We start from the raw sequence: 12,307 nt of genomic DNA, 5'->3' as shown, positions 1-12,307 counted from the left end.
AGAATATTATTCAGCTATACAAAAAAAGAATAGGGTGCCTGGGTGGCTAAGTTGGTTAACTGTCTGACTCTCGGTTTCAGTTCAGGTCATGATCTCATGGTTCATGATTTTGTGCTCAGTATCTGGCTCTGTGCTGACAGCATGGAGCCTGGTTGGGATTCTCTCCCCCTCTTTCTCTACCCCTCCCCCACTTGCACAGGGTCTCTCTCTCTCTTTCTCTTCCCCTCTGCCTCAAAAGAAACACATTAAAAAAAAAACAACAAAAACGGAAAATAATGACTCATGCTACAACATGGAAGAACCTTAAAAAATCATGCACAGCAGAAGAATCCAGACAAACAAGGCCATATATTGTATGGTTCAAATTATACAAAATATAAAAATAGGAATATCCATAGAAAGAGCTAATTATTTGCATATTGCCTTTCTAACATCAGAGAATGAGACAGTGATTAGTAATAGTAATTATTAAAGGTTGTGAACTGAAGTCTCAGGGAGAAATGTTATACAAGTTGTTTTGTTTTTCATGTTGTATTATTCTATGGAAAACTGGAAAGAAATAGAGAAGTATTTCAAATGGTGAAAATACTGCATTCAAAGAACACTAAAGGAACTGGATTAGTAGGGATTCTCAGTTTTTAGTTAGCTGACTAGTTAACCTCAGATATGGGAAGTTTTTTAAAAATGCAGATACCTAGACCTAACTCGAGAGTTAACGAATTACATCTGATGTAACAAATTATGATGGGAGAGTCCTGGGAGTTTCCATCTTTGAAAATGTTTCTGGGTATTTCTAATACACTAGAATACTTGGGAATCATTCATATAACCAGTCTCCTGGAGGGCAGGGACATTCTTTCCTCATACGTTTGTCTTTCAAACCAAGTGCAGAGCAGTTTTCCAATAGACGGTGAACTAAAGCCCTCATTTTAACTGGGTATACACATGAATAAGAAAATCTAAGTAACTCACCCATTATTCAATTACCAGTGTCAAAGTATATCAAGGACTTTGGCCATGAATAACTCCTTAATACTAATGTTACTAAATGGGCAGCCAATTGCAAAAAATCCTAGTAATGCTATCAAGTGACTTTCTTTTTATCAGCAAAATATATTGGTTTGGCTTCCTTTTTCAGATCTGAGTCTGAGCATCTGTATATCTTATTAATGCCATTACCTTCCATATTTGAATGTAAGACATTTTATGGGAGCCTGTCATTAACAGTATAAAAACTAATTGCAAGTTGTATGCTACATTAATTCTCCCAATAAACAAACATACAAGAAGTGAAACATATGCTAATAGAGAACTGATGATTTTATCCACATACCTGCCAAGACAGATGGAAGGCACCTCAGACAGAATTTTGATAAGTGGAAGATTACAAGCTAAAACACTCTTTTGTAAGACAAAACTTGACAAGTTCCATGTGATCTGCTGTCACATTTACACCCTTAGGTGCTACTTGCCTACATTAGCTTGACTTTGTATTTGAACTCATATGTATTTCCTGATGAACTATAGGTATTTTAGGTAAAGGGCATGCCTGTGTGATGACTGTGATCCATATCAAACACACAGCTTTGATCTTGTACTCCTGGGCTAATAGCTGTCTGAAGACATCACCTGGTCCTTCCTCCAGGCTTTATATTGCTGAAAGTCTAGGTCAGCTGAGATAGACAGCTCTTTCTTCTTCTCCTTGGATCCTTAAAATACACATTCTTTAGCTATTCTTTTAGATACTTTTTGAATATTCTCCAAAGATTAAATCCCATGTATAACCTGACTCAGATTAAGGGGCTTCTTGACAAATAAGTGCCCTATACATGTTTTCTAGGCCATGTTAGAGCAAACAGAATGAAAATCTCTCAGTTGATGGAAAAGGAGAACAAGTTTTTTTATGTCCCTGTTTCCCTTTTTATCATTGTAAACCTAAGGAAAGTAATATGAGGCTAAGTCTATTAATGTTTTTAGCTTGACAAATTTATCAATTATATCTCTTTCAAGCAACTATTAATAGTTGTGCCTGACATTTCCCCCCCATAGGTCTTCCCCCTCCCCCATATGGCTGAACTGGTTTCTGATAGATGAACATGAAGTTGCAAGGGTAAAAGGTAAAGGATAAATTAGGAATTTTACAAATCCTATTCAACCATTCTAAACATAACAGCAAATGAAAAGGCAAAAATATCCAAACAGGGACCAATTATTGAGAGCTGGCTTGAATTAGTTGAATGTTATAGAATACACATACACTCATATGCTGCTTACCAAACAACACGTGCTCTTCCTCCATGCCAGCCTTCTTGCAGTGGAGTGTCCATGTAACCAGCTCTTGCCAATTGATTCTTTCTTTTTTCTAAATATTTTATTTACTTCTGAGAGAGAGAGAGAGAGAGAGAGAGAGAGAGAGACAGCATGAGCAGGGGAGGGTCAGAGAGAGGGGGAGATACAGACTCTGAAGCAGGCTCCAGGCTCTGAGCTAGGTGTCAGCACAGAGCCTGACACGGGGCTCGAACCCACAAACCAGGAGATCATGACCTGAGCCGAAGTCAGATGCTTAACCAACTGAGCCACCCAGGCATCCCTCTTGCCAATTTATTCGGAAAGAAAGTGATCCATTTTTCTTTTTTGTATCGTTTGCTTCCACATGACTAATTCTGGTTAACAGAGTGAGAACAATAATGCTTTGTTTCCCTTACATTCCAAGAATCACTATTTCTTCATCTCTTTTTCCCAGTCATGAGGATACAGAAGCCAAGTGTTCCAAGTGGTATGAGCTTTAAGACAGAGAATCATAGATTGACCCACAATGGACTCTGAATGACTGAGAATGCTTTATTATTTAATCCATTTAGGATTTATGATTTATTTTTAACCTCATCATAGATTGCTCTATCTTTATTAATTAAATGGCCTTTTTTTTTTAACACCATGCTTTGATTCCTTAGTAACTAGTGTATTTTCTAGAGTGTAGCACTCACAGTGTGGTATGCAGACTTGAGCTGAAACAGAAATTGAATGTCAGTTAGTAATTAGATAAATATAGAAACTGAGAGTAAGATTACAGATACTTTTTATAGAAACTGAATATTTCCATGACATCTAAATGTGTGACCATGTTTCTAGAGATTTATTTTCATTTTATTTCACATAATTTATTGCATTATATTCAACTGTATTGTTCTATGACTGATTTCAGAAATAATAAGGAAAGTGGCCTCTATAACCCATCAGGCACTTGAAAATATTCAATGAAAGAAATAAAATGCTCATTTTCCTTAAATTGAAGAGAGACAGTTTGACTTATTTTAAAATGAAATTTATCATTTTTGGTAAATGTGATGTATACTCAACTAATGTAAGTAATATATTGGAAAACACATAGGAGAAAGCAAAAGTCACCAAAATTTCATTATCATTGACATTTTGGTGAATTCTAGACATCTGTCTATATACACTGCAGTCTTTCAAGAATATATCTAATTGGATTATAGTAGACACATTTATGCAATATTCCTTTTCAGTCAAATATATATATCATGAACAAATTCTCACGTCAATAACTTCAATTTTACTCATCATTATTGGTGTATACCTAGTTTTTCACTGTGTACACATACCATTGTTTTTTATCCAGTCCCCATCAACACAAATTTTCCTACCATTTGTTATCTGTGACAAATGGCAAACTTCCACAAACATGTTTAGGAATATGTATATTCACATACATATGATGTTCCTTAGGGTAAATTGCACAGGATCCCTGAAAAAGGGTATGCCTATCTCACAGATTGTACTTATTTATGAACTTTTGAACAAGGCCATTTCTTGACCATTTCTTCAAATTCAGAATTAAAAAACAAATTGTCACATTTTACATAGTCGGGATCCATTTTCTTTTTCTACTCATAGAAGTAACAGTTCCTAAGGCCTGCATACATGTGATATGGAACGAACTGCAATTACTGTGATCTGCTTTTATATTATTGGGAACAAGCCACGGACAAACCCAGGCGGCCAGTAAGGCCTGCAGAGCTATTCTCTCAGACGGTTATAAGTTTATGAATTGGATAGTAGCTGTTTTGTCTCTCTCCCTTGGCCAGCAGGTGTAATGGGATGAGACTAAACGTTCCTTGGTGATCCCATACTTATATGATCCATCTGTTCAAGTAGGAAGGGATGAGGCAGGTGGGATTCTTCATGCTACAATAGAACGTCGATAGAGGCAAATGGAAACAGTGATTTTAATAATCTTTGCAGAGCTAAAAGTCATAGTTGGCAATTAAAATTAAAGTTACATTCCCACTGTCACGAAAGCCATGACTAAGTAAGGGTGAATTTTAAAACAAAACCCTTTATCTTTAATGTATCAAGTTTTTCCACGCACCTTTCACCTGCGGTTGGCTGCGGCCCTGGCGAGGCCTATCTGGCGCAGCGGCTGCACGAGGGAGGCGGGTCCGCACAGCGGCGCTACAGCCCGTGGCCGGAGCTGTGGCCGCGCAGCCACTGCCGAAGCAGCCGGGTCTTTGTGGGGGTCATGCACGTGCGCCACGGAGCCGCGAGAACGTGGAGCCTAATCAGCCTCAAGCGGCGCCACAGAACGCCGCGCGGCTGGAGTGAAGCGCGCAGCACGAGGTGTGCGTCCAGCCGCACGAGCTGCCCGCTCTGCGCATGTGCCGTGGCAACCTGAGCGCGCAGCTTTCCCTGCACCTGGCTGGGCCCGCCCCCTAGAGGGAAGGGCGATGGCTTTTGCCGAGGAGCCCTGCTATCCTTTGTTTGTCATGGAGCCCTATGAAGGTGGAGACCAGTGCCAACAAAAACTTCATGCTACAGGTCACAAGGACCACTGCATTCTGGCACAAAATCTGGCCCCCGCCCAGTGACCTAAAGCCAGGTAACGTCGTCATCATGGAGCCTCCTGGCACCCCCCGCCCCCATTCTTAAGGTAACCGACTACCAGCAAGGTCTGTGCTGGGCTGGCTCCCCCGAGGCAAAGAGAGCAATCAAGACGACAATAATGTGAATGTAAGTAAATTCCAGCTGTCCTCAGCCTGCAGCTCAGACTTCTGCAGGGCTCCTGAACTTTGGAACAGGGGCTAGACAGCCAAGGCCGAGATCTTTACCCTGGCATTAACACCTGGGCAGAGAGAATCACTTTCAATGACTCTGAGACCAAAAAGGAGCTCTTGAGGACCAGTATCAAACAAGGGACCGAGATTGGCCGAGTTGGTGAATTGCCGCTTGAAAACCCAAAGATGGGGTTGCAAACCTCTGAACACAGGACTTGCATGTCTCGGAGGACCAAGCAGCTCTTGAAAGGTATGTTGGCTGTTAACCCACAGGCCAGGCCAGATGTCTTTAAACTTGAAACAAGAATGGACCAGGTCATGTGTGCTGCTTAAAATTCAGGACAAAGCACCTAGAGCGTTTTTAAACTAGGTGAGTGTTCTTTTTGTTCTGCCTGCACCTTTCCAGCACTGGATGTTTCACCCTGGGCCTGGAGTGGGCCGGATGGAGTCGGGGAGAAATGCGAGGCTGAAGAGAACTAAGTGTTTGTTAGCAAAGTTTCCCCTAAATCTCCTTGAGATATGTGGGATAGTTTTACTATGAAGTGAAAGGTCTTCTAAAGAATCTTCTGAGTAGGGGTGGCATTTGAGGTGACTCTTTTAAGTTTTTTAGAAACATTTTACCTTCAATTAATAAATGATTACTGTGGAATCTGCAAGAAAAAATAATAAAGCTTGGCTAGTTCATTTGACTTGAAGGACAACTTTTAAGTGAAAATGATCAGGAATTAGGGGCACCTGGGTGGCTCAGTCAGTTACCCATCCAACTTGGACTCAGGTCACCATCTGGCAGTTAGTGAGTTGGAGCCCTACTTTGGGCTCTGTGCTGACAGCTCAGAGCCTGGAGCCTGCTTCACATTCTGTGTCTCCCTCTCTCTGCCCCTTGCCCACTCAAGCTGTCTCACTCTCTCAAAAATAAATAAATGTTTTAAAAAATGATCAGGAATTAATATCTTGAAATGGAAAAAAATATTTTCCCCTTAGATTGTATAGAATGTAAGGGGTTCTCTGTATTGTTTCCTTCACATTTCACGGAGCTTTCTGTAGTCTCTTTTTATTAAATACCCACAAACATTCTACCAATCCTGTTGTTTCAGTGATATCTGGAAAAAAAATAAATGCTACAAAAAGGAAGTTCATTCCATAGGAAGGAAGCATCTTTTGGATAAAAACCCGTTTCACAGCTGTGGAAGTCATGATGGGAGGAATATATTTAAAGGAAGAAAGGAGGCTGTCAGTAGTTATTATTGGAAAGATGAACAGGTCTTATTTGGAACCCAGAATCTTATTGTGGGGCTACCTATTAGTTAAACGTTAATCAGGGTTGCCTAGGTGGCTCAGCCGGTTGAGCATCCGACTTCAGCTCAGGTCAAGATCTCACGGTTCATGGGTTCGAGTCCCGCGTTGGGCTCTGTGCTGACAGCTCAGAGCCTGGAGCCTGTTTCGGATTCTGTGTCTCCCTCTCTCTCTGACCCTTCCCGGCTCACCATGTTTCTCTCTCTCTCTCTCTCAGAAATAAATAAAACATTAAAAATTTTTTTAAAAATGTTAATCAGAGATCACATTGGTTCACCTGAAGTCTGGGCAGCATGGAAACAAAGATATATGCCATCTGGCTCAAAAGTGGGCATTCTAGATAAGGATTATCCAAGAAAAAAAAAAATGAAGCAATTTCTCTTGTAACAATTTCATTCCATTTCAAGCCTCACCTTAGTGTGTCTCTGTGTGTAGGTGTGTAATAATTAACATCTTTGGCATGGGGTCTAGGAGTGTGGTGAGAGACTCTAGAACCTCAGGGATTGGGCACATTTTTAGGAAAGATGGAATTCAGCTTGCCACTGATCTTTAGATATAATGCAGTGGTGTTTCTCCAGGAATATCATTTTCTTTGGGCCAAACTGAAATGGCTTATATAAATATTTAGGTCCAAGGTTTCCAGAAGATGATCTCATACCCCATTTATACTCCTCATACCCCTCATATTCTTTGAGTCAGCACAAAATCCACAGAAAGATTATTATTTGGTTCACCCTTTACAGGAACCCAGAAACTTCTTTTTTTCCAACTATAAAGATATGTGATTGGCATATAACAGTGTAAATTTAAAGTATACATTGTGATTTGATACACAAAAGAATTGTGAACTAGTTACCGCAGTAAGGTTAATTAACACCTCCATCATCTCCCATAATTACCTTTTGTTTGGAGATAGAACATTTAAAGTTTACTCTCAGGTGTTATTTTTGTAATTTTTTAAGTTTATATATTGGTGGGGGGCAGAGAGAGAGGGAGAGAGAATCCCAAATAGGCTCTGCACTCTCAGTGCAGAACCCCACATGGGGCTTAAACTCACAAACCCTGAGATCAAGACCTGAGCTGAAATAAAGAATAGGATGCTTAACCAACTGAGCCACTCAGACCTGCTTACCTTCTCAGCTATTATTAACTATTGTCACCAAGCTGTATGTTGCATCCCCAGAACTTATCCATCCTATACCTGGAAGTTTGTACCAGTTGATCAGTATCTCCCCATTTCTCTCACCCCTTAGGTCCTAACAACTACCATTCTACTCTCTGTTTCTTTGAGTTCAGTTTTAGACTCCACATGTCATGGAATATTTGCCTTTCTCTATCTCACTTATTTCCCTTAGTATAACACCCCAAGGTCCATCTACTTTGTCACAAAAGGTAAGATTTCCTTTCTTTTTTCCTTTAATGTTAGAAAAAATGTGTGTGTGTGTGTGTGTGTGTGTGTGTGTGTGTGTGTAAATGTATTCCACCATCCATTCATCTGTCATGGGACATTTTGGTTTCCATGTCTTGGCTATTAGGAATTGTGCTGCAGCAGACATGAAAGTACCAGCTAATCTTTTTGAAATCCTGATTTCATTTCCTTTGGATATGTACGCAGAAGTTGGATTGCTGGATCAAATTAGTTTTGTTAGGAACCTTTGTTAGTTTTTTGAGGAACTAACAGGAAAGCAGGAACACTGCTTTCTGGAGTGGCTGTACTCATTTATATCCACACCAACAGTTCATAAGTGTTCTCTTTTCTTTACACCATTGCCAACACTTTTTTGTTTACTTTTGATGCTAGTCATCCAACAGGTGTGAGGTGTTACCTCATTATAGTGTTTATTTGCATTCACCTGATTATTATTGGTGTTGAGTACCTTTTAATGTACTTGTTGGAAAATATGTCCAAGTTTTCTGCCCAGTTTTAAATTTCATTATTTTTATGTGACTTACACATATATTTTGGATATTAACCCTTTCTCAGACATATGGTTTGCAATATTTTCTCCCCTTCAGTAGATTGCTTTTTAATTCCCTTGATTATTTCTTTTGCTGTGCAGAAGCCTTTTAGTTTGATATAGTCCTGTTTATTCTTACTTATGCTGTTTGCACTGTTGGTGTCATATCTGAAAATTCATTGCTTAGACTAATGTTAAGAGCTTTTTCCTATGTTTTCTTTTAGGAATTTTGCCATTTCAGGTCTTAAATTTAAGTCTTTAATCTATTTTGAGTTAATTTTTATGAGTAAGTAATGTAAGCTAGGATCCAGTTTTACTCTTCCATATGTGATTATCCAGTTTTCCCAATACCATTGAAGGGACTAGCCTTTATCTATTGCATGGATATCCATTGTATGTTCTTGGCTCCTTTGTCAAAAATTAATTGGCCATGTATGTATGGATGTATATCTGAGCTCTCAATTTTTGTCAATGGTCTATGTGTCTGTTTTTATGCCAATACAGTACTGTTTTGATTACTCTAGGTCTGCATGGGTAGGCCTGGATTATGGGTGGGGGCAGGGGTGTCGGTCGAAAGCAGGAGACCACCAGTATGAGCCTCACAGCTGATTCTGTGGAACTCTCAGCACTGTTGGGGAAGGTGGAGAGATGGCCTAGGGCTTGGACAGGCCTGGAGCCTTCATCTGTGGGAGCCAGTCTGGAGGCTGGGTCCATACAGGCCATCCTGGCACTTAGGCAGGAAAGGAGCCTGGGAGAATGGCCTGGTGCTGGAGCAGCCTGGGAGTCTGGGCCACTGCTGCTTGCTTGGGCTTGGGACCATGGGGGCCCACCTGGTCCTGGAGTGGGCTGGGAGACTGGGGTCATGGGACCCAACTAGCTGGCACTGGTGCAGGTCTGCTATGGATGTCTGCACTGAGGTTGAGAGGGTGGGGCCTCTTTCCACACTGGGATGACAGGGATGGGTCACAAGGGGAATGGGAATGGGAATCTACCTTTCCTACCCTCTTCAATGAGCCTTTTCTCATATCTGTGCTCCATCCAAGTGCTTCAGTGACTCACTCAGAATCCTTAGCAACTGTGAAGGTATTTTCCTGTGCAGGTGTTTATTCAAAATGATGTTTCTGGGAGGAGAGAGTACTAGGGATTCCCATACCATCATCTTGCTGACTCCAGAAACTTTGTTTTTTTTCCCTAGCCAAGTCATGAACTCATTCACATGGTCCTTACACCTAATTTTTGCTTTATGCCTACAGCATCTTAGATACCTAAATACATTTTCAACTTTTATGACTCTTCCCCATGTTCAGTGTCCATAAAGGAGAAAACACTTAAGTTGATCATAATATCAGTTAGGGAAGGAATAAAGTATAATATTCATATTATATTATAAGTGTGGTGGTGTGTGGTTTGAGGGTGGGGTAGGACCAGTGGGAAATCAGTATTAAAGCATGTAGCTTTGAATACAGGGGGAAAGTGCTCCATGGAAACTCTGAAATAGCTGCAAACCAATGAAAGCTATTCTTACTTAATTTGCTTTATCAGCTTAAACTGCCTGTATGATAAATTTTAAGTAATGTAACTGCTATTTGTTAGAGCATAGAATGTAAGTAAAATCTTTATCTTTTAAGCATTAATAGACATGCATAATGTTCTCTGACTCCTTAAAATCTTTTTCAGATTTTAATGATGCTCTGTCCATACTCTTCTTCTCCTTCATAACTGTGTAAATTTTGATATTTCCTTTCCCAGAATGGAGGCTTTCAGTGTGTTTTAAGTAAAAATCTGCCCTACCTTCATCATTATATTACTCCATCATTCTCCATTTTTTACTTTAGTCTTGAGTAGAGTCTGAGAATGACAGATTCAGTGACAAGTGTTCTTAGTAACTTTCTTGTCTTGAATAACAAAGGGAAAAAAAAATCACCAGTTGAATCTACACCATATCGTGTAGTTGAAAAATGACTGCACTTGAACTGAATTCTGAGGTTCTGGAAAACATTTCCCTTTGTTTCCCTGCCTTAAATTATTTGGAACTCAGATCAAATCCCACTAAACATTAAAACCACAGCATTCAAGGGATTTTAGCTCAATCCCAGCTCTCTGTTTTCCAGGAATAACTTTTTTGAAGAAATGTTGGTCCTTTAGAATCTGTATCCAGATGGCACTGAAAAATGAGGAGAACTTGTCTGATAAGCTCAGAATTTTCTAAAACGTTTGTTTTGAGTACTATGAAATGAATTTGCAAGGCTGAACATGTGGTGGTGGAGAAAGCACAGGCAGCCTTTCTAAATTGATTCTCACTTGCATAAGAGAAAATTGTTGGCCACATGAATTTAAAAACCATTCATTGATTTTATGAAGCAAATATTTCTTTTACAAAAAAAAAAAAAAAAAAAGGATAGCTTATCATGCTGTGACCCTGAGAATACATTCTCAAATTACTCTTCTGCTCCTGGATTGAGGTTAAGAACACACACAGACATAGTATATTAATTTAAAAGACTATTTTTGAGGTGCCTGGGTGGCTCAGTCAGTTAAGCATGACACTCTTGATTTCAGTCCAGGTAATGATCTCATGGTAGTGAGATTGAGCCCCATGTTGGGAGCCTGCTTAAGATTCTCTTTCCTTCTCCCTCTCCCCCTCCCCTGAATATGCTCTCTCTCCACACACTCACACTCTCTCCCAAAAGAGTCAATCCTTAAAGGACATAAATTGATAAGGTCTTATCCCACCTTTTGGTTTGAATAACCCTGTACCTTACTCCTCCTAGTATGACACTGAAAAGTCACTATTTTAAAAAGAAACAATCAGATTCTTATGTCTTTGTAAAATGTGAGAGCAAACAGGTTTGATATCTAAATGGTGAAAAATATCACAGCCTGTATCTCTGACTTTAAATAATTACTCCACCTTTGGTTGAATCTATCCTCATCTCCACTCCTTTCATTTTTTCTCTTTTTTAAGTTATATGACTTAAGTCATTAAAATTGTTTTAACATTTATTTATTATTGACAGATAGTGAGAGACAGAGCATGAGCAGGGGAGGGGCAGAGAGAGGGAGACACTGAATCTGAAGCAGGCTCCAGGCTCTGAGCTGTCAGCACAGAGCCTGATGCGGGGCTCGAACCCGCAAACCATGAGATCATGACCTGAGCCGAAGTTGGGCACTTAACCGACTGAGCCAGCCAAGTCCCCCATGATTTAAGTCATTAGAGTCTTCTCTCTCAAGGGGTGTCAAGCTGTCTCTCCTTCAGATATATAGAGGGACATTTAAGCTCAGCAGGTGGTATTCATTCTTTCCTTGAAAGCAAAATATAGTTACGATGGTTATTGGTATTGGACTCTCAAACTCAAAGAACCCAATTAAATGCCATAAATACAGTAGAAGATTGTATGAGTTGAGTCATGAAATATTTGATTAGAAAAGAAATGGCATCCATATGCAATATATACCTATGAGATTGGGTGATGATGTGTGTGTGTGAGAGAGAGAGAGAGAGAGAGAGAGAGAGATTAGAAGTGTTCATCATCTCTTAGTTGACCACAATAGAAGGTATGTTTTCTTTTGCCATTGGTGTTGGGTTTTGCCAGTAACTTCCTTTAGCCAGTGGTATATAGAGCAAGCAGAAGTTCAAAAAGTTCAAAAAGCACTGCTGTGCTTCCTTTTTCTTGCATTTCACCATATGAACTTGCTTCAAGTGAGGGCTGGTCTAATGAGGATACGAGTTACATAAAGCAGATCCTGCTCCAACATGCAGCTGGGGACCTAGCACAATTGAGTTGTTTAAATCAGCCATACTTCAGCAGACCCATAGGTATATAAGTAAAATGATCATTATGGTATATTACTCAATTTTGTGGAGTTTTTTATTACGTAGCATTATTCAAAATGTGAGGTTAGGTAATATGATAATATCAAAATGTATGTGTTTATTTTTAATATTCTTCTTCCAATAAGATGTTCTCACATTAATAGTGA

This window comes from Hyaena hyaena, unplaced genomic scaffold (genome assembly GCF_003009895.1).
Source record: "Hyaena hyaena isolate Hyena2069 unplaced genomic scaffold, ASM300989v1 scaffold_136, whole genome shotgun sequence".
NCBI lineage: Eukaryota > Metazoa > Chordata > Mammalia > Carnivora > Hyaenidae > Hyaena > Hyaena hyaena.
Note: the sequence above shows the minus strand (reverse complement) of the source record.